Consider the following 24,913-nt stretch of genomic DNA (forward strand, 5'->3'; position numbering starts at 1 on the left):
GGGATAGGCAGGTCTGGAAGGGAGGGATTGCTCTCCACAGCAGCCATAAACATCTCCCAGCAGCAATGTGCAAGCCTCAGCTTTGCACAGAGCCTTGAACAGGCATGGACTGGTCACTGCACCAGGCCCAGCCCTCACAGTTTCATCTAAGCACCTCTGGCAGAGACTACCCAACCACAAAGGGCTTGGGAAAATATGGAAGGGCAAAGGAAAACAAGACAGTATCATCCTCTCCAAAGCTGCTACCTGTTCTCTGCTCCCTGGTTCCTGCTTCAGCTGTCAGACCTTTAAGGAAAAGACAAAGCTGTGCAATCATCTGCTGTTGGCAGTAAGAGAGTGCAACTACACTGTTCTTGCTTTCCTTCTCAAAAAGTAAATATTCTTTAAAAAGTTCTTTGTTGGCAGCTTATTCCAAGAAAAACAACTGGTAGGTAACTATAACTACCCAAAATAGCAAACAACCTAAATCAGTCAGTAACACAATAAACCCAGAGAACAAACCAGCTACACAAGAGCTTTCCTCTGGATGAAGAAATTGCTCATGCACCCCACTCTCCACACCCAATACAGGCCACCAGAATTACTATTTTCCAAGGAAAGATGAGCAGGCCCTTTAGCTCAGAAACTTGTAAGTCAGGACTGCTCATGGTCACGTCTCCAGCATCATGAATGGGGCACGAGGAGCAGCATGGTCAGGAAACTCTGGAAGGTGCTGGGATATGCTTGAGAATCATGGTGGGACCTTCACCTCCCACCACCACCACCACTACTCTATTTGTCTCCCTGATACCAAGTTACTCATCCCACCACAGTCTCTGCAGAAGAACCAACCTTCCAAGCTAACTTCCACAGGGAAATCACACTGCTCTGTGGGTTAACTGCTGCCAGCCCACAGAAAGGGTGAAAGAGACATGCAAGCAAATTATACCTCCCACACCACTGCTGAACACAGACCCTTAAAAAAAAAAAATCACATGCAGATGGGAGAGACCACCTGTGCTAGCACCCAAGTCACAGTTCTCTGCATCTGGCAGGGCCTGTGATGTGAAAAAAACTGAAGTCAGTTTTTAAATTACTCTTGTGATTTATGATCCAACACTTCAGTGCTCTTTGAGACTCTACATGAGCAAGAGCAACCTGCATAAGGAAAGAGACTGGAGTTTACACTTGTCTGCAAGTTGGTAAAGATGGATAACAAAGGCATGAAGTGCAGGACAGGACAATGTGAGACACTTAAAAAGCCTAGACTCCTATCTTGCAGTCAGGACTCAGGGCCTAGTGTTGAACATACCAACATGTGTGGGAAAGCAGTGTGAAGGAGGAAAAGCAGAAGGAGATGCAGAAGGCTGCAAACTGCCAGGACTCCTCCACTTTCATCTCCTCTCCAGTCTCCCAGGGCTGAGCAGGTGGTTCAGAGGCAGACACTTCCCTGCCTGGGTTGGCAACCCTCCACCTCACCCTAGAAAAGAGGCTTCTCTCAGGCCTCCCAGACTTTTTCAGAAAAACCAACGGTACTCTGTACAACAGAGCTCAAGAGAAGAGGCAACTTTTAACTTTCCTTTACATTAAAATCCCACCTATAAGCACTAATGAGATGCATGAAAGGCAGTGTGGTGTATCTTGAGTGTATAAAAAGATAGACAGGTACCCAGGAAACTTTAAAGCAAGACCCACATTATAGATGACAGTACATGTTAAGTATTAAAACACGTGGTACACAACCATGAACCCAGGCTCTGAACAATCTCTTAGCTTGCCAGTTTCAGTACCAAATTGTATTGATTTTCCCACAAGATATAAGGTGCAATGAAGTAGAAACTTGGAGCAGATGAGTATGCAGCGTCAGTGTAAGTGGATCTCTGTAATTACAGCTAATAGAGAATATCAGGCTTTGGGGAAAACACTGCCCAGTAATGGTGTGGAATTACAAGAGGTGCTGTCTCCAGGCTGGTTTCCTAAGGTACCTGTATGTCCTGCCTGGTCCTCCTGGTGATGAAAGGAGCAGCTGCTGGGGAAAGGTCCAGCCTCTCCCATGCCCAGTGGTCCTGTCACCATGCTAGGGCAGGTTGCAGCCATCTGGCTCTGCTGCAACAGCACAAGAAGGGACAGATTCAGATCTTACTACTAAGGTGCAAGCAATGGAGCACCCAGTGCTAGAGCTGGAGGCAGCCATGCATGAACAGAAACACCATCCTACTCACTGCAGAGACAGGCAAGGGGATGCAAACAAGCCAAGGGGCTGGCCCAAAGCCATCAATGGTGGTAAAGCTGGGAACTAAATTCAGGCAATGTGATTTCCCATCTGGGGTTTTCACCTGAGACAAAAAAAAAAAAAAAAAAAAAAAAAAAAGAAACAAAAAAATCCCAAAAGTTTTGGATGGGAAAGCTGTTGGTCTCCTGCTGAGTCTTTGTGTTGGGCTGTCAGAGCTGGCAGCTCATCCCCAGCTCAGCCAATTGGGGAGGCAGGGTACATCAAGTGGGAAAGCACAGAATACTGTAAGAGAGGCTCTGCTCTCCAATTATCCTGATGAAATCACAAATCACAATTAGGTCATGGGCACAGGCAGCCAGCAGAGTGGCAGATGCTCTGATCCACAGATCAGCACCCAGAGATGCAGGTAGGGCTGAGAGCAGAGGGGCAGGCTCTGCTGTTTTCCTCACCTGAAGCCCAGCTACAAGAAAGGGGGAAGTCACTGGTATAAGGTGGCCACCTACATCACTTAAGAACAGGGCCTCCCAACCTGAGCACCACTAAGGCACAGCAAAAAAAGTACCCTAGAGTCAAGAAATACACTCTCCCTATGAGCTTTCTGTTCTCCTTCCCTTCCCTATCCTTCCTTATTCCTCCCAACAACTGTTGACAAAGAAAAATTAGGAAACCAGTTCCAGGAAATGCATACAAGCCCTTTTCACTGAGAAGAATTTGCAATGGAAATAGGTATGGTTGTTCAACTTCCTGCTGGCTTTAAATCCTAACACATGTATTTTACCAGCAAACACATGGATAAGAAAACAGGGTAGTTGCATCTGGGAAGTTTCAAGAAATCTTTTGATAATGCTTTTAGGTGATTGGTTTTTTGTTGGTTTTTTAGCATTTAATGGTTAAGAGATTTTTTGAAAGGTCAGTTTTTGGAGCAAAATAGGATTTAAAACAGTTTGAATTGGTGAACTCTAGTCTCCAGGAATGGAATGGTTCACAGAGCACATGTCCTATTGCACTACAGCTCCTTCAGCAGAAAGTTCCAGATAGCCAGTGGCATTGGGTTTGGGTGATAAAAGGTGGAAGCTGTTGGCCAGCAGCATAAAAGCAGACAAATGAGTATCCTGAGACAGGAGGAGCCCAGTCTGCTCCTGCCCATGTGGCACTCACCCTCTGGATGGCTAATGAGCTTCCACAGAGAAATAGGGTCCTCTCTTCTGGGAATGGTTCGAGTCCCCCCTAGAAGAAGGACTACAGAGCAGGAATAAGAGGGATCCCAAGTCCTGGCTGCTTGGACTCAGGCAGATCTCGGGACACACTTTGGTTAGTACCCAAGTTGGCTTCCCCAGCTTCCCTGGACAGCACTTAGGATCTGGTACTGAAAGAAGAAAGGCAGAGCCAGCCCCCATCCATCCTCTCTCACATGTGGTATTTCACAGGCTGCTAATCAGATCTTACAAAATTTTATCTCTTCCAGGGAAAGGTGGTACAGCACTTTTCTTCCTCCTCGTTTTTCAAGATAGAGGGTGAAGCAGCACAGGTGCAACAGCATCTTCTCCACAGGTGAGTTGTGGGTGAGGGACAGTCCATCTTGGGATGAGGGACCAAAACTGAGTTTCCTTCTCACCCTTCCAATCCCAATGGGACACCAATAAAAGCTCATTCAAAAACAGAACTCAAAGGAACAGCCAAGACCAGATACTTCCAGAGTGCCTTTTTATTAGGAGGCCTTTTTAATTTACATGCTCAAATATAACAATCATCCTCCCATGTTTAGTCCTTGCAGGGCCTTTGCAGGTACACACCTTGATTTACTAGCAGAGCAGGGATGGAGGGGAAGAAGGCACCATAACAAAAAGCAAACCTGCAGGGCTTGCTTTAGCACATCTGGGAGAAGCAGCTGGGGAAAATACACTAGAAAAGCAAGAGAGCCAAAGACAAGGTGGAAGCAGAAAGAGGAGATAAAATGAAGCAAGGAGGCACCAGCTACTGGGACCCTGTCCCTGCTCTCCTTCTCACCAAGACACATTATATTAGCAGGGTGACAACATAGCAAACATGAATATGCATCAGTCATTATGCAGCAGATATTCAGGGGCACGCTGCTGATTTATGGACCTAGCAGCTGCAGCATCAGCCAGCTGCAGCCTAGAGGGATGGGGACAGTGAGCACTGCTGGCAGAGAGGTCCACAGAAGACCTCTAAACCCAGCCCTTCAACAGCCATGAATGAATTCATCACAACCAAGTCTGTAGCCATGCAGAACCAACCAATGCATTGTGTGTGCAATGCTGGGAAACCATCATACAGCCTGACTGAAACAGAAACATCCAAAGGTTACAGTGCAAGATTTTAGTTTGGATCAGCAGAACTTTATTAAGTTAGAGTCCTGAATTACCCAAACCTCACTTCACTGCTTATAGTAAATCTCAGCCACATCAGATTTGTTGATGTGATGCTCATATCCCCTCCCTCTGCACAAGTCTGGATTAAAAAAAAAAATCCAAGCAGTGTTGCTGTGGGGGAGTTAGGTGCATCACTGTCAATCACAGACCTGCTACGAAAAAGACTGAAGATGTGAGGATTGCAGCTCTCCACACTGAAAAGGAAGCCATTTCCCTTTTGGCTCTGGAGCAACAAAGGGATACTGTCCAAGGACTCATCCTGCCTGTCTTGCAAGCATCACAGAATGGACACAGGAGACATGCTCCTTCAACTCTGAGTGGCCTCCAAACAGGTTCATATATCCCAACCCTCAGCAACACATGACTGGCACAGCAGATAAAGGAACAAGGAACTCCACCCTGCAATGAAGAACTCACAACAATTAAGTGATTTCCTGACAGTCATAGAGGAAACTTATGGTAAAGCTGGGGATTTCTGTTCTCCCACATTTAAGCTTTTGCTGTAAAACATGTGCTCATCAGTGGCTGTGGTTGAGTGTGCAGGGCACAGGAGCACAAAGCCTTCTCCACCACCTTTGTTGCAGCCTCCAGCATCTGCTGGCAGACCTGCACAATCAGCAAAAGCCAGGGCCGGTTTCCTTCCAGAGCTTCCTTGGGAGTCCAGAGCAACAACGACAAGCAGGATTTGGGTGGGCTCACAGCCAGCATCTGCAGGCCAAGTAAAGCTGAAAAGAAACCACAGAAATGCAAGACACCAAGCCTGTATCAGATGTGGTTCCTCAACACTGGAGTTCAACAAGCTGATTCACAAATAAGAAAGCCCTTGAGAGCAGAAGAGTGCTTGAAGTCCCTCTGATCATGCCTAAAGGTTAGATGTACCTACATCTTTGTGGAAACCCTCAACTCAACTCCAGTCCCTCGGACAACCCTGGTACAGGCAATGAGTAGATCCAGATCTGGCTTTGGTACTGCATTTGACATGGCCATAAAACTCCAAAGGCCCTGCCCAACTGAGGTGTTTCTCTACACAGATCAATAACTGATGGAGCAAAGAGCAACACTGGCCTCAAGTCCTCACTTGCAACAGGCACAACAGAGTGGGCAAACACTCCAGTCACATGAACCAGACTGGCTTGATTGAAAGAGGTACAGATAGGAAGCAAACCATGCCCTGAGCTTCAGGGATGACATCTTGCTGTGGAAAAGAGTGCCAGAAAGTCCATGAAGTGAATAGAAAAAGAGATGCAAGGGAGCCTGGACACAATCCCCTAACTGCAAGCAGAAAGAAGAAAACTAAGTCATTAGACCAAGAATGTCTTCAGTAGATGTTGGCCAGAGACCAAGACCTGCATGCAATTGGTACTACCCTGGCAAGCACCTGGTGACCAGACACAGCTGACACTTGTAACATCCTGTCCTTATCATCAGATTTATCCTGAGAGCACAGAAAGAGACCATGCAAAGCACAACCCAAAACATCTGAAACATGAGCTGCAGGAGTCACAGCTTGGGAAAAGTAAAACAGGGCAATGTGATCCTGCAGGTGGCCCTTCTAAGCTGAAGCATCCTTTTGTCAGGCATGACAATGCAGTCTCCATCACAGATCAACCTCTGCATGGTAAAGTCCTCAGGCAAATCCCATGCAGCAGCAGGAAAAGCTCCTGTGCATTTTCACAAAAGCCAACCAAAAAAAACCAACCCAAAAAAACCCCACCAAAACCAAACAACCCCCCCCCCAAAAAAACCCCAGAAAACAAACAAACAAAACCCCCAAACCAAACAAACAAACAAAGAAAAAAGGGACTTCTGGACTTTGAACTGTATTGCACTGTAATTCCTGTAATGTAACTTCATTAGGGCAGTGTAAGCGATGGTTGGGCATCAATTAGATCACTGGGAATTCTCCACTGCCCAAAACTTTCTTCTCTTTTCAGTGGAAACCATCTCTGGTCCCAGAGCAGGGTCTTATCCTGCCAGATTATCTGAAAAGCAAAAAAAAAGAGGCCCCTACGCCAGTTTTCTCTTTGGAAAATGTCTAGCTCTGGTTATCCCTGCTGTCCATACAACACTCAAATCTTTATCTTCTTAAGCCACTGATTTCCCTAACCCCTTTCAGAAATGAGATACCAAAACCATAAACATCACTTGTTTTTACATGCATATATATGGCTTCCCATCTTCTTTCCTGGTGTCCAGCCATCTCCCCCCAGCCTCTCATGATTTTCTGGTGCTGCTGCTCAAGCACAGCTCTGCAACACCCGGGAAGCACACATTGCAGAGACATTTAGAAACACAGCAGCATTCATTGGATTAATTCTTGGACTTTATGAGGCTCATACAAACAGTTCTGTATTTGACCTGAAAAAATAACCACAGAAGGCAAACTCAGAACTTCAAAGACAAATTCTCCTGACAGCCCTAAGCCATTATCTGCATGTAGTATGGACAAGGTGCAAGTGTTTATAGCTTCCCAAAGGAAGGGAGAGGACAGCCCAAGCCAAGGAGTAAGAACCAGACAAGTGAGTCCCACAACTGAGATCTCACCTTGAAGGTTCATTTTAAGGAAAGGGCAAAAAGTAGAGTCCTTGCATGAATGCCACTAAAGCCAAGACAATCAACACTGGTTGAGGATCTCACTTGGTCTATTTTAATTTTCAACCTTAGCCCATTTGGAGCACTTATCCCTCCCTGCATCTTGAGATAGCAGCAAGGCAGACTGACATTACCTTTGAAAGCACAAATCCGCCTTTGTTCAGCCAGGGAGGCACGCAGAGTGCCTACAGAGCAACTATAAAACTCAGCCATCATAAAGCAGAAGAAGAAAGGAGGTGGCAGAGTTGTTTCCTCCTTCCTGGCGATCTGGCTGCCATGAGGAAATTGCATATGGTGCTGGCACAGAGAACTTGCTCCTGGGATCAGCAGCTGAGTGTTTTCCCAGGACCCTCTGCTAAGAGGCTTTCCCATACCACTGGCTCCTAAGCATACACAGAGGCTCCCTAAGGAGTTTCTGCAACAGGGTGACAAAAATAAGTCTGCAGTGTCTGGGTTCATCCAGCCTTGTGTGGGTACAGGCATCTGTTAGACAATGCTTGGGGACCACAGCACAGGAACTCCAGCAGTGAAAATCACACTGATTCACAGTTCTTTGGCTTTGGTTGAACATATAATAAATAAATAAACCAAAATCAGAACCTCCTTTCAGCCCACTGGGAAAAATCCAAGCATCTGCCTTCAATTCCCCAGCGCATAACCATACAACTTTATTATTAGAAGTAAAATTATTATTATATTTTCTGTATGCTGTTCTATATGGTGTGTGTGTGAAGATCTGTTACATGGCCTGCATCACTCTGCAAATCCCTGACTGCTGGGAGTATTTCATGCTATGACCCTTTGCCATCAGCCCCCAGCAAATGTGTCCTGACCTTTTATTCAGCTGGTCATCAGTGCCCTCACAAGCACCAGCAAAGTGTGCTTTGAGACAAGACACAAGAACTGAAGCTCTGATACTTAAGCTATGATCTCTGGAAAGGGGGTTGAAAACTGGACTGAAAAGCTGATGCAACTACCTCTTGGGCTACAGCAAATACCACTAAAAGCAGCTCCAGGCAGGGCTGGGAGGACATAGAGATGGGATGTGCACCAAGAGACCTAAGTTTGCTCATACTGGTGGCTGCATCATCCCTTTTCACACCCTCAGGCTTTTTTTGGTCTGCTACTATAAATACAGACTGGAGGAGCTAAGAAGGCACTGTTCAAGTAGTGGGAGCCTGGTCTTATGCATGATCTGAGGTTCCTCTCCAATTTTGCTTGCCCACGCCCACAAAATTTGCCCTTTGCTGACCATTCAATATTGCAAGAGTGTTTGAGTAATGCTTAATGTCACAAGGCTGCTAGAGTTTTATTTCTTTTCCCAGTGGTTTGGAAAAAGCAAGAAATGGACAGGTGATGTGAACTGGCACTGCCAAAGATGATCCAGTCCAATAAGATCATGTGAACTTCCTGGCTCTTGTCATGACCCCATCTGTCTTGTGGGCTTTGAGCTGGATTAAAGAATTGTGCACAAGCTATGAAAATGATCCACCTGAGGAAACAGTCACTTGGAACAACTACAGAAAATCTTCACTTTTGGACAAGAACCACTTTCAGAGTTCTGGTGGTTTGGGCTTTGGCTTTTTTTCCTTAAGGGAGGAGAGAACCACAACAGTATCTGCAGTAAGAGGCTCTGCTCTGTGGATCCATATCTCCTCAGATCCTTGGTATGACAAAATTCTCTTTCCTTAGAAGAATAACTTCAGAGCTTAAACTTGAACTCTGAATTTTACACTCTTGCCAATATTGTGAGATCTCAAACATGATCATGTACCTTCAAAGGAGCCTGGCAGAGACTAGCCACCAGTTAGATTTTGAACAGGGGTGATGTGCTTATAAAGCTCCCTCTTCACTTAAAGGTAGTAGAGCTCACCATGTGTTGTTTTTCAGGGCTCCTAAGTAACACACAGCAGTCTCTCACTCTTGTACATCATTCACACCTAGCTAGAAATAAACTGCTGCTTGGTTTCTCCCTTAAAATCCTCTTCTTTTCAGAAAGCAACACCCTGAGGACCATGTGTGTCCCTGCAATGAACCTTCAAGGCCACAGCATGGTGTAGTGGATACAGTTCCTACAAAGCTTTCATTGTTCCCACACAGGAACTTCAACTGAAAAAATAAATTAATTCATCAAGCGTTTGCAAAAAGCTTGTTCTAAAAATGGAAAAATCCCACAGAAAACCTCCATCTCACAGGCCAAACCAGCCAACTTCAACCTGAAGCACCACTCAAGCAAAAAGACAAGCTGCAGTGTTTTGTAATGTGAGCATATTAACACAAGATAATTCCTATTCCAACTGCAAAGAAAAAATAAATGTCAGAAGACTGAAAGCTTGTCAACTTAGCCTCACAATCCATCCTTAAAAACAGTAGAGCTTGTCTTGCTCCTAATCAACTGCCTCCATCAAAGGCTGATTAGGCTCTAGGATTTACCATTATTGCCTTTCACCTGTAGACTTAAGATTAGGACAGAGGTTGAAGACCTGCATTGAAGGAAAATATATTGTAGGTTAGTATTTCTTACCCAAATGGAGAGCTTCCATAAAGAAACTGTTCCAAGTGGTGGTTGCCGTTCCACAGGCTTCATTTTCCCTCACTTCCTCAGTTTTCATCAAACTCAGGACATACTATGTCAACTCCAACAGGAAATCTGATTTAGGCTAACAGTCAAAACCCTGATCAGATATAAAAGTTTGTGTAGTTGGCCTTTTTTTCCTCCTTTTAAGTGGCTGCATGGTCACAAGACAACACCAGTGTGACTGGCCAAGGTCATTGTGAAACACACAGCCAACAGCCCAGGCTGAGTTTTATATGGTGACCACTCCTCCATACCACTTTAAGCTAGTGTTTTATTCTTTATTCTACAGCCTCAAAAGGAATTGTTACTTTTGCAGAGCACAAAACGAATGCAAGTTCAGAGAGTATTCTGAAAAACACAATGAACACGGATTTCATGAAGTTCACTCAAAGGTTTTCCACTATACCTAAACATGAAGTGTGCTCTCTAGGTCTAAACTAGATATCTTCTTTTAAACCCATGGAGGCAATTTGCCCTCTAAAGTAGCCACTTTTCATCCAGTAGCTCAGCAGAGAACACACAAGATATCTCATGAGCTGTGTGGGTGCCTCACAGAGCCGTGACAAGCACGCTTCATACAACCCTCTTAAGATAAGGCTGCCATAGCTAAACGAGGCAGAGAAAAGGTATTTACTTGAAGCGGGTTCTCATTCCTTTGACAACATCCCATGGTGTGAACTTTGCTGCTCTTGCACGGTCTGGAGCAAGGCAAGGACTCGCCTCTCCCAGCCACCACCAAGTGAGTGTGGGAATGCAGTGGGAAAGAAGGATTCTGCCAGTGGGCTGGGCTGGCATCCCCTGCAGCCAGACCAGGCTGGCAGGCTGGGCACCCACAGCACCACGTGTTGTCTGTGCCCAGCTTGCAGCAGCTGCAGCGCCAGCGGACAAAAGCTCCCACAACCTCTCCAAAGCTGAATTTGCAGCAACACGTCGCTCCTTAAGGAAAAAACCACAACATGCTCTTTTCAAAGTAGCCAGCTGGTGAAGAACAACAACACAGAGAGGAAAAAAAAAAAAAACACAAACCACTTAGCACCACTTCCCTTTATTTCTCTCACACGGAGTTGAGAAGCTTATATTAATTGCAAAGCATGCGAATCTGAACAAACACCCTCCTTGGGCAACCAGGGCCAACCCCAGGAAAATATTTGCATCTATGGGATGTGCAAGTTGTGCGACCAGCAAAATATCAAGACAGGTAAGGCAGGGACCTTTTGTTAGGATCTACAGAAACTTCCAACTCTGTATTGCTGACTTAGGCTAAGACAGGCTACTTTAGTTTTCTCTCCCTTGCTCTAGCCTTCACAGGGGAAATACCAGCCAATTTCACATCCAGTCTGAAGCCACTAGACAGTATTTGCAGAGCTGAATCAGAAACCAAAGCAGCCTTTGGTGGACTACCAGAGGGAAATGAGTTTCCTGAGATGGGAGTTCTCTTCCCACCTTTAAAGTAAAATCTTAAGGAAGTTCGTGGTGCAATAAGGTTTGGTCTACCATGGACACAAAAGGCAATTTGATGGTATTACACAATTTCCCATGCCCACAGCTTGATATGGCCTTGTCTGCCTAGATTTAATTACATATGTATGTTATTAGGGAGTCAGGAAAATTAGTTAGAAGGTCATATAGTTACAAAACCTTTGTGAAAGGGATGGACAAGTCCTGGTTTCTCCCACCAGCTTTCAAAGACTTGCATGTGCACCTGTTCAACCAGGAGAGCAAACAGCAGAGTGACACTGCTGCAAATTTTCAAGAGACCTATAAAACATCTCCTGTTGACAAGGCAACCAGCATGCTGTCAGTGGCAAAAATTACCAAGTAAAAAGTTCTGTTTTGTCACGGTACATCCAGCCAGCAGCAGGATGCTGCCAGCAGAAGGCCAGCCCTAAGCACATACCCAGGAACGCACAGGAGATGCAGGACCCAATGCTGTGCCAGGTGCCTCCCTGTTGGGACACTCTTCAAACACTGCTGGCTGTTTACTGTACCAAAGGTCAGAGGGAAAGGACAGCAAGGAAAGTATCAGAGAAAAAACATATGGTAACTGCAAGCCCTGATATGCCTTCCTTACTGAATTAAAAATCTCCTGTGAGTTTTCATACTTGCATCCTCTGTTTCCTAGAAGCATGAGATGAAAAGTACAAAAGTTTGTGGTGGACACGTGTAGCCAGGAAAGACAGCAGGGAGAGATCAAATGCATTGTTAAGTGAGGAAAATACACCATATAATGGAAATTGAGGTATTTTTTTGCCTTTTTCTGTAGCACAGTATGTGTGTTTCCCACCTAGGACCAGTCAGAGATTTCACCCCAACAGACTTCCCACTGTTGTACAGTTTGAAGTGACTGCAGTGCACACACCAGACAGACTTGCCAGAGCACCATTTAATGGGTGTCTGAAGTGATGGGAATTATAGCATGAGTATCAACAACAAACAAAACTGGGGTATAAAACTGACTCTTTCTTCAGGGTTATAGCACTGAATCATGCTGACAACATAGGCATGAGATGGAGGGTAAAGACTGGCATGGCACCACCCCCTACTGAGCAGGCTTGCAACCAGCTGTTGGCACGGGGACTCAGAGGCTGAGTTCAAGCTCTGTGGGCTCCTGCTGCAGACAGGTTTCCCACTCCCAAAACACCCAGTATACTGCATTTGTGCCACTGGGCTAATTCTTCCCCAGCAAAAGGCATGATGGAACAAGTGCTCCAAATCAAAGGGGAAACGCAGCCAGTCAAGAAATCCTCCCCAGGCTATAAGGCTTTATTCCTTTCAGTTGGCTCAACTTCATTTTTCTAGTTCCTTCAAGAACAGCTCTAGGTCTCCTTCAACCTGCTCTCTGCAGACCATGCAGGGGTCTTTAGAGAAACCATAAAGGTTCAGGTCAAACAGGATACAATCTACAGAAACTTGCTCCATCATCCTCAAAGCCACAATATGGCATGTAGCAGTGCTTCAGTGCTAGGAAAATTACTCTTTTTCCCCTAACAGAAAGAGTTTTACCCAGCAATCCTAGAACACCCAGATGTGCAACCTGTTTTGAGGCACTGGAGGGCTCCTGCTGCTATCACCTGCTGGTTTGCAATCTGAAGTCCCCATGCCATTGTTTCAGCTCTAGATACAGAGGTCTTGTGACTTCTCCCACTCCAACACAATACCTGTGGGCACATGCAGGAGGTCAGGAGCCCCCGAGAAGTACCTGAGTAATCCCTGACCGATGTTAGCAGCTACCTGGCCACAGTATGAAAGGATGAGCAAGGACAAAACTGTTCCATTCATACCTACACTTTCTGCCTTCACTTGATTAAAATATCCCTTGGTCCAGAGCTGGGACAGGACTAGAGCTCTGTCCTAGGAGCACTTCTGAGAGGTGTTTAACTCAGTCTTCCAGTTGCTGTGTGGATGGCATCCCTCTCCTCCACTCTTGGCCAGCAAGGAATTAAAGTGAAGGGTAGCTTCTTGACCAAAGGAAGATGAACATCCTTACCAGATCAGAGAGCCAAAGACAGACCACATTCAACAGTCTTGCCTCCTTTGTGTGCTACCCCAGCATGCTCAGTGCAGCTAGACAAGGTGGGGGTCATCTCACCTACAGCACAGATATGTCCACAGGAACCCATCACCAGAGCCTCTCTACCCTCAATGAGCAGAGACAGGCACAGTCTGTCTGATCTGTTTCAGGTATCCACCTGCATTACGATGAGGTGGAAGTGCTCAATTCCTCTGCTGCCCGTATAGGGGGACTGAGGGGCTGGGATGTTAGATGCCAACATCTGGATAGGGGAATTGCACCCTGATGTTCCCCATCTTGCACATGACGGGGAAGCTTCTCAGAGAGAGAGTATCTCACCCTGCACCTAACACAAAAGCACTTCAGTCCCTAAGGCCCGAGGGTTACACTACACTTCAAGTGGGAGATGAGAGGCCCAAGCCCTTAAGTGTTTACCATCAAAAAAACTTCACAACACCTTCCCTGTAATGATGTTCCAAGTGGATCCAAATAATTTTTGGGGATGGCTGAAGAGAAGGCAGAGCTGCAGGTCTCAGCCTGCCTCAGTGGTAGCAGGTGAAGAAAGGAGAACATCCCAGGCACCAAACACTTTGTGCTGTGAGAACCCAGAGAGCCTGCAAGGCTCACTTTGTGCCCATCAAGAGATGCACATGACAGGCAGGGAAGGATGAACACATGCAGCAGGGCTAGGTCAAGGACAAGGACATGGGAGAGGACTGCAATTTCTTCTAGCAGAGAGACTTGGGATTTACAGGCCAGCCTTGAGGACTCTTCTCCTTTTCATGACTTCTGATATACAATCCTTTGAGGCAGGCAACACAGGAGCTTGATACAGACAACTGCAAAATAATGATTCCAGGGGAAGGAAGTCAAAGCAGATGGTGCACACTAAATGGAGCTGTCATGCTGCTGGGCTGGCCAGGGGAGAGATGGAGGAGGTATTCTGAGATCTGTGAAGCCATCAGCCCTCGTGCTACAGAAAACAACAAAATGAAGCTCAGACAGGGATTGTAGGCAGAATAATTTCCCTGATAACATGATGCATGGGGGATAAGTTGCTACAAAGGGCCCTCAAATCAAATGGGGGAAAAAAAGCAAGCATGGAAGACACTGCACAACATTCACCCACAGTGGGACTGAAGGGTTCAGAAGAAAATGAGAAGTTTAATTCAGCTCCCTGAAAGTGTGACTTACTGTTGGCAAAGCTTTTTCTTTTACGCCAGGATTCAGTTGTCACCAAGCTCACAGGCTCCTACCTCAGATTTAAACATTATCTCTTTGCATTCTAATCCCAACAGTATTTGCTCCCTATGCCCCAGGAGAGCAAGCCATGCTGAGAAAGTGTGACTGCTGATTGTCCACCTCTTTGCAGCAGCTGCCAGTCACATCCCAGTTCCACAACACAACCCATTTGATTATTTTGATCTGTTCAGGTGGTAGTGTTCTTTTTCTCCTCCTCTGGGATTTCTTCTCTAATTGCTCTAAGCTGCAAATTGAATAAACTAATTCCAGACACAGAGACTTTGAAACAAAAGAGATGAAAACCTGAACTGACCTGAGAGATGAGGCACTGCCCCTCAGCCCAGCCACTGCAGTCAATAAGGTTCAACCACCTTCAGGTGAACCTGAACAAGACCTCACAACCCTGTTGCAATGCAATTGCAGGGCTTGCCAAAAAAAGCATGTACTTAGTAGCATGCTCTGAGAAAGCCCAGCCCTCTCCTAGGCACTCAGCTTCCCACCTCTTTACAAGGAGCACACTTCAGATAAGCAACTCTATACATGTTTTTTTTTTAACTGTACATCTTCCACTAAAACTAAGGAAGGCTTTCCTTAGCCTTCTCAAGAGCACCCTTGTTCTCCCTTTCCAAGGCAATTGCCTTGTTTTTTTCTTTAAAACAGCAGAAATTTCAAGCCAGCTTTCACAGCTCAGTTTGCATCCAGGGACTGGTGACTACAAAATCCAGCTAGCTGCCCCGGGCCTGTACAAACCCCCAGCCAGGGACCTGTACCTTATGGGCTGTAATCCTCCCCCGTTTCATCTCTAAAGCTGGCTAGTACCAGAGGCTCTTCCACAGAGAATCACCACAAAAACCTCCCTTGTTGCCACAGCAAGGACTCAGCAACAACTGCCCTGTTTAGAATATTTGAACAGACTACAGCCCCATTAGAATCAAAGGAGGCAGACAAACCTAAATCCCAGGAATTACACCTCTGCATGGGCAGTTTCATCTCAGGAGCTTCCTTTTGCTCACCTCCTATCCTGAACAGGTTTATCATCCACTCCATGGCTGCTCTGAATTACCCCAGAGGTGTGCATATTTCAGCAACAAATTAAAATGTCATGATACATTCCTTTCTACACCGTTTTTTAAAACACATGAGCCCTGGCTGCCAGAGATTTGTTTTGGAAAGATTAGATTAGGTGCCTCAGAAACTGCTTTGTAAAAAAAAGTAAAGAGTTTTTGCTTCTTGAAGAAACCCATCCTTTTTTTTTTTTTTTACCCCTTGGGAAGTTTGTTTTATTTTTTAACCTCAAAAATTTGGTCAATTAACTACACCTTGTTTTTTAAATCTTTCCACAAAAAGTGCCTTGGTGCAGATGACCAATAGGGAGATTGCTCATTTTGCAATCATCTGCCACCAACAAAAATTAAGATCCTAAAACCCTCTGATTTTTAAAACAATCCCCATCCAGGAGCCTCCAGCATTTCTATTCAATTGACCAAATCTTCTTACTGTTTTACCAGGGGATATCTATCCATTTCTCGGACACAAGCCCCACTTTCAGCCTGGAAGACTGACATGCAAAGGACTGCCATCCCAGCCCCCTACTCACATCACTTCTAAGACCAGACACCTAAAATATTAAAATAACAGTCAAGACAGCCTTGGTTGTAATGATAAAAGGAAATAAACCCCCACCTTCTCAGGGTTCATTGTGATAAGAAAACACTTCTCTCATCAGAAAATCAGCTTAGCAACATGTCAATAGCTGGATGCTGAATCTTTTGACACTCACCAGTTACCAAAGGAAATGGGAAGCTGACCTTGCAGTCAAAGTGCCAGACTAGGACAACAATTTCTGTTCTCAGCTCTGCTCTGGGCTCCTCCTGTTAATATGAATCTTCATTCCCCAGTTCCCAGCTGTAAAACAAGGGGTTGTAATAATGTGTCTCCTCTCCCTGCCCCAGCTATAGGCACTGGTAGATGCTTGGCAATTTTTCATTTTCTAGCAGAGACGAGGGGCGGCCAAGGCTGGGCACTTCACAGATTGGAAAAGGGTGGCTGCTTGAGATGTACCCCAGAGAGGAACAGCAGAGGTCTAAACTGGTGTCGACTGAACACAGACTAATGTGTTCATCCTAGAAGAAACGTGAAGCAGAGGACATCTTGTCCAGCCCCTGATAATCAGGTGCAGTAATTGTGGGGTCAGATGATTACAATTTGGTCATGAATCAGAGACTTCCACCCTCATCCATCTACCTCTCTGCTCTGCCACAGACCTGGTGAGACCCTGCACATGTCCCTATGCCTTTGAGCCACATCAGTACACAGCCTCATTTCTGTGGAAAAGCAGGGGCTGAAGCACTTTTCCAGGTCTAGATCTCACTCTCTCACACCTCTGTTTTCTACCTCCACCATGGTCATGGTAGTAATTTCTTTCCAGTGGATATGTTTTGAGAATCAGTACCTTGATATTTGGAAATTATAGGGACCACCAGAATAGCTGCAGAGCCATCAGCTGCAACTGAGCAGCGCAGAATGGAGGAGATGCAGCTGTGCTCTTTAGAGGAGAGCGAGCAGATCTGACTCTCTTAGACTTCAGTACAGCCACCACACACCCCAGGAGAACGATGAGGCAGAAAGTGAGGCAGGGATTTGTGTGCACCCCCTCATCCATCAGCAGCTACGCTGACTGCCAGATGGGAGGAGACACCACCAAGCAGCACAGCGCTGTCCTGCCCCTGCCTAGCCCCCAGCACTGATCCTCACCCTGCCAACCACATCAGTGGAGCAAGAAGCCGGCACATGCTCGTCAAAGCAGGTCAGGGAGCAGACCACTCGCCCAAGGCTGCCTGTGTGGAAAGTGGGACAAGCCCTCCAGAAAAAACCGACTGGCCTCTTACAATAGCATGCAAATCAGGAAAAGGCCGGGAGATACAAGACTGGGAGAAACCTTGCATGACCAAGGTTATATTGTAAGGTTATGTATTCATCCTCTGCACACAAGGGGGGAAGCAAGGGCTGTACATGCACACACCAGGCAGGAGGTACCTCCTGCTTTCACCAGCATTTACTAGGTTTGCATTCTACAAAGCAGAGTTGTGCTGTTCACAGCAGGAGTCCAGCAGAGTGGGACCAAAAAAAGAACCATTGCATCTACAGACAGAGCTCCAAGGGGAGACAATGAAAAAAAATAATAACAGAATTAGCATACACACATGCCAGGATCAGTCCCAAACAAGAAACAGTCACGTTTTATTTACTTAACATAATCAATTACTGTTTTATCTATTTATCATATCAACTAAAGCCTGATTTCTCAAGCCCAGCCTTTTTCTGGAGAAGGAATTCCAGTCCCTCACATATCATTAAGCCCCTGACATCCAATGCAAAGCCATCAGCAGGGAAGGAGCACGGCTGCTACAATCACTACAGAAACAGAGGACCTAGTGCCACACCAAGAATACTGCTCTGGCTCCTGAAGTGGCTATCTGGGGTGGGATGGAATCCATCATTTGAAGGCTCCAAATTTATACATTCAAGCTTATTCTATACACATGGTTTGAAGCAGGCTGAATAGAGCTGGATGTAAGCCACAGAATCGCTGAAGATAGCACAGTGTCAGAGCGCTCAACGTGATCCTGGAGCAGGCCGACACGGTGGCTGCCTGTTACCCCAAATATCTGCTGATGAACAAAGCTCACTTCTCAGCAAGCCTCTAAACAAGATCCCAGCTTGCCTCAGGCACAAGCACTTGCTGGCCACTCTTTGGAGATTTTTCACTGCTTTGCCTTTCTCAGGGTATATGGCCCCATGCACTTCCACTTCCAGCCAGCCACGGTTCAGCCCTGAAAGCAGGAGAGGCAGTGCACAGTCTGCAAAGCAGCAGACTCCACAATGCTTTTTCCACTGATCTCCTCCCTGCTTCTCTCTGCAGAGCCTCACCCAGACAGAACAGGGCAGCCTGGAGCAGCCCCCGTTGTGCACACCTGCATCCCTCATTTCACTCCTACTCCTTGGCTTTTTAGATCTTGCTCCTCTTCTCCCAGTAAGAGCGTGACATCCTCTTCATTTCACAGGCCACAGCTTCTCCTTCACGTCTGCTGTTCTCTCAAGGATGCTAAACAGCAGAAGACATACAGGCATCTTCCCAGAGACATTGCAGCAATGTCTCTTTTTTGTATTCGTCAAGTTATTGCTCCCACACACACACATTTAAACTCAGCTCCACCAGCTCTCGAATTTAACTTGTATACGAGCAGTCTGATCTATAATGGATTTAGCTAAGCAAAAGGAAAAATCCTCTTCAAGTTTGGCCCACAGCACAGCACTATACAAGCACCTGGGCTGCCACTGCCTCTGCATTATCAGAGCGCCTCACCCAGGGCATCCTACCCCTTCAGCAGATAGGCTGGGTATTTGCTGGTTATCTGCTAGGTCAGTATCCCTCCTAAAGAAAAGTTCAGTGAAATAAGCAACCAGCTTAGCCAAGACCAGATGGGGAGTCAGGACTCCCCAGTTCACAACCCTCTGGCTTTAACCACAAAGTCATCTTTCAGCAGAGATTAGCTGTTCCAAGAGCCCACATTGCTGTCAGATGGGCACCACAGGCAGGTCATACATTAAGACAGTAAGCATGGAAAGACTGTTCTCTCTGTAGGCATTCAGGTCAGGTAGCACCACACAGAGGAAGCTATAAAACCATAACCCACTGGTGAGAAATTGATAATGGGGTTTTGGTTTTACTGAGCTGGTCATTAAACAGTGCTGGTCCCACATTACAGAGAAATAGCTAGAAACACGCAGAATAAACCAGATCATCCTGAAGTATTTACCTCTGGATATCTGTAATTATAAACCAAACATCACCAGCTTCTCTCTCTCCCTGCAGTAAATAATTAACTGCAAAAGAATATTCCTCTTGGCGCCATCCTCCCCAATCAATTCTGCTTTGCAACAATGTGCTGCCTGGATTGCTCTCTGTGTCAGTGCACCCGAGCGTTCCCCAAACCCCCTCAGAAGACAGAGGAGAGGTGGAACTGTTCACTTCAGTACAGCACAGACCTTTCCTTCAGGGTACAAGGGGCCATCGTGGCATAACTCCCAGTACTTCAAGCAGTCAGCTATGACATACACAGCTTAGCTCATGCACTGCTGCAACATCACTGCAACCATCAGCAGAGGCGAATCACGCACTCTGAGCGCTCCCATCACACCCCTCTGGACTGCCTGAGCTTTATTGCCAAGGCAGAGCAAATTTCCTCCCCTGAAAGACAAGGTTTTCTATTCCTTTCATTGTTTTTGAATTATCCTCCCCATCCCTAGATCTCATCCAGGGGTAAAAAAAAATCCAAACAACCAAAGTCTTCTTTATAATAGAAATGTCATTTCTTAAGAGACTTTCATTTTTGTATACTAGATCAAAGTTGAATATTGTGACTGCTCAGTCATGCACTATAGCCTGCACAATGACCTGTTTACCTCTTGCCACCTACCCTCATCAACCTGAATTTCATACAGACTCTGCAAGTAATAGGTAAACCAGAAAAGGTCCAAGCACCCATTCCTTTTGCCCTACTGAAAGGCACCTCCTGCCTGTAAACCCAGTGGGGAGGTAGGACGATGCCAGGAGGAAAGGCAAACTGCCTGGCAGGAAGGCTGGGTTTGGTCGGACGGCAGATGGAAGCAGGTTGCATACAGATACACAACCAGGGAACAACACAAGGGCTGCCATTTGATCCTGGTTGCTTTCTTAAGATACAAAATCAAATTCACTTTTGAAAGAGGCATAAGGAGAACACAAGCAAAAATGACAGCTGGGGAAAACCTCCAGAACTGCAGGAACACCCTTCCTGCAACAGCCAGAAAACGTGGGGAGAGGCAGAGAAGCATTACCACCAAGCAAACATCTTCATACTCAGACACAGTCTGGGTTCAGTTTTACGTTTTTATGGGTTTAAAGACATCTGGTGATTTAGATGAGCTGACTGTGAAGTGCTCCATAAAAAACTCCACCAGGAAGGTAGAGAAAAAGAAGAAAAAAGGCTAATTTAGACTCAAAAACATGGAAAGAGAGCTTCAAGAAAGAGACAGAAGAAACAATGGAAGGAAAACCATGACACAAAAGAGATAAATGAAACAGATACCAAGGACAGTTCAGGAAAAGATCAACCATGCAAAAATGGAATGAAAACTGGAAGAGAAAGATAAGAGAACAAGGAACATGCCATGACAGATCAGCTGAACAGCAGTTGACAAATAGATCATTAATTTCATCTCATCTGTATTTGTCAAATAATTTGTTTGATTAAGACTATTTTGTGGTCTTCAGTCAGGTATAGAGCTGATCAAATATCATGTCATTAATGTTATTAGATTATTACAAGTAAAATTCAAATACATTCAACATTTTTATTTGCTGCTCAATAAGTTCTGGTTCTAAGTTTACAGTTCAAAAATGTTGAAATAGAAAGCTGGGGATAAATTACAATTAAAGATTACTTGAAGCACAACCATTTGGCTTTTCCTAGACTGACAAAAATACAGTATACTGTAAAACTCATCTTGAGAGACAGAAGAGAATCACCACCCTCCCACAAGGAATCTCTCTCTATAGGCAGTACTTTTTGTCTTGACTTTATTTTGTTGAATGTTTTCCCCAGCTTTTCTACTCCATAAAGGTTTTTCACCTCAAGAAAATCTGGTGAGCTCCAAGGGCAGCCTAATAGAAGGGTAAATTTGGGGTGCACTGGTAGCAGGAGGGAAGGCAGTGGGAGCCATATCCAGCCTGGAAGCAAATGCTTATGTTTGAGCTGACCTTTTCTCCTCTTAAATGGAAGTCAGGTGAAAGATGAACAAGGATGTCTCAGGATCTGTACTCTCACAGGGAAAAGTCTCCCACATTATCAGCAGCCTTTTTCAAACCTCCCTGGGAGAACCAGGGGGAAAAAAAGGTCACTTGGCATTTTTTCAGCCTGTTTTTATCTCCCTCCCCCAAGACAATAGCAAGGTCCCCTTGAGAATTGTCAGACCATGGGGTGAAAGCCATCAAAGGCAGGGCATCTCCACACACGTGGTGGCAGGGCTGCCAGGGAGCCCTGGGGAGCAGAACCAGGCTCAGGAGGAAACCGTGGCCATGGCTTTCTAGGCTGACATCAGAGGAACACGAGGCTACTCCCATTGCTGTTCTACCTTCACCACTGAATCAAACTCACCACAGGAGAGAACCACAACAAGGGCAACTCCCTAGGGCTGGAAAAGTGTCCCTCAGGTCATAAGTCCTGTTTAAATATCTCAGCAATATCCCAAACTGAGATAATTATTGCTAATTACAAGATCATTTTAATGTAAACACGAACGGTATTACCACGCATACTTCATCTCTTTTTAATTAAAAGAAGTAAGAGGTTCGCTGAGATAAAAAAAAGACATGCTGACAGCTCCCACCCAAAAGCAGACTTTTCTGCAGTGATAACACCCATCAGCTTCCAGACCCACGGAGAAGACTGAACAGGGAAATCAATCAGCATCAGCCTCCCCAGTGCTGAAATGAAGCAGTTGGCACATTATTAATCACACAGGAAAGACATTTTATGAGGAGAAGGAAAGGACCAGACAAACAGAAGGGTGATACACATGAATTCAGACATGGCTGTCTTAAAAACAGTTGGGGAAATCACACAAATCACCAGATGTAGAATTAAAATACTTCAGAGCCGTGAAGGATGAACATATCAGCAATTCTGACTACAGCAACTCTTTAGCTGAGCACACACCAAACCTCATGTGTTTTCCTCCATTCAAAACCAGTTCCTGCTCCAAGCTGCACATCCTACCCACGCCAACCAGACTGAAGTACATCTTGACACAGCCTCACCAGGAGTTCGTACCCCTTCTGCATTTCAAAGACCTACCCAGAAGCAACTTGCACATCACAGGCTACAACAGATATGACCATCCAACTTAGGACACTGGAATATCAATGGCTTGACTTGCCATGCAATGGCTTAACAAGCCATTCCTGCTGCACAGTCCTGTTTCCAGCTGTCCTAAGCATTTCTCCAGCAGCTCCAGAGTTCGCCAGTCCACTCTGACTTCTCATCATCTCTTTTGTCTCCAGGCTCTCTCCACTGCTTGAGGTAATTTTTAAACACATTCCCACTCGGGACCTGTATGGGCCAAGCGAGCTATCAGATGCACCTTCACTTGGGGTGAAGATGCTGCAGCCGCGGACTCCGCGACACCCTTTGCAGGGCAGCAGGGCGCAGGAAGCCTCGGCACGCCGCAGAGCCCCGGCGGCGAGCGTCCCTTGGAGGGAGGGAGGGAGAGGAGGGAGGTGTCACCAGCTCCGCAGAGCCGCATGCTCGCAGAACGGGGAACCTCGCTCCCTTGCTCGCAGCTGCACACAAATACCTGCGCCTCCGCCACCTGCCTGCCCCCTCCGCGCCTCGCCCCGGGCCTGGCACCGCCATGGTGCTGGCCTCTCCCGGGGGGTGCCAGAGCCCAGCAGGCACCTGCTTTGGCAAACAGTGGGGAGTCTGGGGCTCGCCCTTTGAAGCATCACAGGAGCAGTGTGACGGATGCAAGGGGATGAGGGAAGACGGGTGCAGTGGGCTGCAAACTGGGGGCGCGAAGAAGAGGAGGGGAACACGGCTGCAGCTAAGGGACACGGAAAGGGAGCGGGACGGCAAGGGAGGGAAGGAAAAAGGGCTGCAGCTTGGGAGGAGAAGAGGAGGAGTGCACAGTGGGTGCAGGAGGGCAGAGAGCAGGGAGGGGAAAGGGGGTACAGAAGCTGCCGCTCGGTGGTACCCCACCACCCTCCCACCCCGGCGGCCTGCCGGGGCTCGGGTCGGCAGGCAGCGCCCAGGCAGCAGAGTCATGGCGCGGCCAGGCGAGCAGGTGGGTGGCCGCCACCGCCCCCAGCACCCCGGGCCCCGCCGCCGCCCACCGGGCCGAGGGGCCGTCCCTTTTCACCGCCACCCCGGGCACGGCGGGGACAGCCGGAGCACGGTGGGAGTACGAACTTGGCGGCGGTGGCGGGGGGGAAGGGGGGGGGGGGGAACAGCCCCGCTAACAGGTGGCGGCGGCGGCGCTGCCGACCCGTCCCCGCTGAGCCGGTGGGCGCTGCCCCTGCGCGACGGCGCGTCCCACCCACCGCGACCCGCGCCATCCCGCTCCCGGCGGTCACTCACCGGCTCGCCCACCCCGCCGGGCGGGATGCGCGTCCTGGAGAGCGGAGCGCGGAAGTTTAAAGCCGGGTAACAGTATTCGCTTTTGCCCTTCCAATGTAGGAAAAACCAAACTAGACGAGGCGCCCCCCCAGGCGGGCGAAACCCCGCTCCGCTCCTCCCCGCCGGGGGCTTCAGCCGCGCGTCGGCCCGGCGGCGAGGGGAAGTTTCCACCGCGGTGGTGGAGGCGCCCCCGGCGTGCCGCGCCCGCCCCGCATTGGCACGGGGCGCCGGGGCGCTGTGCCGCCGCCGCGCCCGGACAATGTGCGTGCGGGGAGAGCGGGAGCGGAGCGGAGCGGGAGCGCGCCCCGCCGGCGGCCGCGGCACACGCCCAGCCCGCGCCCCGCCCTCCCGCCGCTCGGCGCCCGCCCGCCGCCCCTGATTGGCGGCCCCCGCCGCCTCCGCCCTCCGGGTGGGCCGCGCCGCCTGTCAGTCACCGCCGCCGCCCGCCCGCCGCGGCCCGGCCGCGGGGCGGTCCCTGGGGCGGCGGCGGCGGTGGCGGCTGCGGGGCGGGGGGCCGGGCGCTGCCTCGCCCCGGCGGGTGACCCCTGCCGCCTCCGCGCCCCGGGAGCCGCCGAGATCGCGTCCTTTTCCCCGCCGGGACTCGTCTGCGCTCCCTGGCCCGCGGCCGCCCCTCCGCAGGAGCGCCCCGCGCCCGAGGGGAGGGGAAGGCCTGGCGGCCGCCGCTCCCGCAGCCCGCCCTTCCCCGCGGGACTGCCCGGGGCTGCGCTGCCTTTGTCGGCGCCCCACGGAGGCGTTCTCGGGAGGACGACCGGAGCCCCCTGAAATGTAGCGTTGATTGCCGGTCACGGTCCTGCCTGATAACGCGATGCGCTAAACTCGGCTCACAGGGTGCATTTGTCTGGCCCCTGGAAATGCCTAGAAAAATAGATGACTCCAAATTATTCAAGTGCAATTAAGGCCACAAAGGAAAGACGCCTGAATTGGCTCTGTTTAAGGCAGATGGGGTTCAGTTAGGCTTAGCAGTAGAGATATGCACGGTCTGAGCAGAATTACTGCAATTTCAGATGAAGGTCCAAGCATGTCAAAAGGCTGTCGTCTGATCCTATTTTTGTGCCTCAAAGAGCACCACCGGAGCAGAGCTAGTAAATATTGAGGTACTCAAGCTTCATGTCCTGAAATCGGGTCTGTCAATGCAGTGCGTCCCATTCT

General features: G+C 47.9%; 1 protein-coding gene across 1 annotated transcript in view; it reads right to left on the reverse strand.

The window, feature by feature from the left end:
* The window catches only part of HRAS (HRas proto-oncogene, GTPase), a 39,716-nt gene extending 15,747 nt beyond the window's left edge, over positions 1-23,969 (reverse strand). Inside the window, exon 1 of the mRNA XM_058026273.1 lies at positions 23,705-23,969. The gene's annotated coding sequence lies outside the window, so the exon portion shown is untranslated. The remainder of the gene's footprint in view (positions 1-23,704) is intronic.
* Between the last annotated feature and the right edge of the window lie 944 nt (positions 23,970-24,913).

The sequence above is a fragment of the Melospiza georgiana genome, chromosome 6, assembly GCF_028018845.1.
Source record: "Melospiza georgiana isolate bMelGeo1 chromosome 6, bMelGeo1.pri, whole genome shotgun sequence".
Lineage (NCBI taxonomy): Eukaryota > Metazoa > Chordata > Aves > Passeriformes > Passerellidae > Melospiza > Melospiza georgiana.